We start from the raw sequence: 213 nt of genomic DNA on the forward strand, positions 1-213 counted from the left end.
TGTGCGTGTGTGTGTGTGTATTTACCCCTATGTCTGACCCTCTGCCCTTTCCCCACCTCTTATTTTTATATTTCAATTTATTTATTTGCATTCATTCACTGTACATCATCACAGCATACAAAATGAGATTTTCCATCCAGAGTACACTGTATATTGTCTCAATCAAGCACATCAACAAACATGTTATTGTCAGCAAATAATTTTCCATTTCTT

The sequence above is a fragment of the Tupaia chinensis genome, unplaced genomic scaffold (assembly GCF_000334495.1).
Source record: "Tupaia chinensis unplaced genomic scaffold, TupChi_1.0 Scaffold139466_1, whole genome shotgun sequence".
Classification (NCBI taxonomy): domain Eukaryota; kingdom Metazoa; phylum Chordata; class Mammalia; order Scandentia; family Tupaiidae; genus Tupaia; species Tupaia belangeri.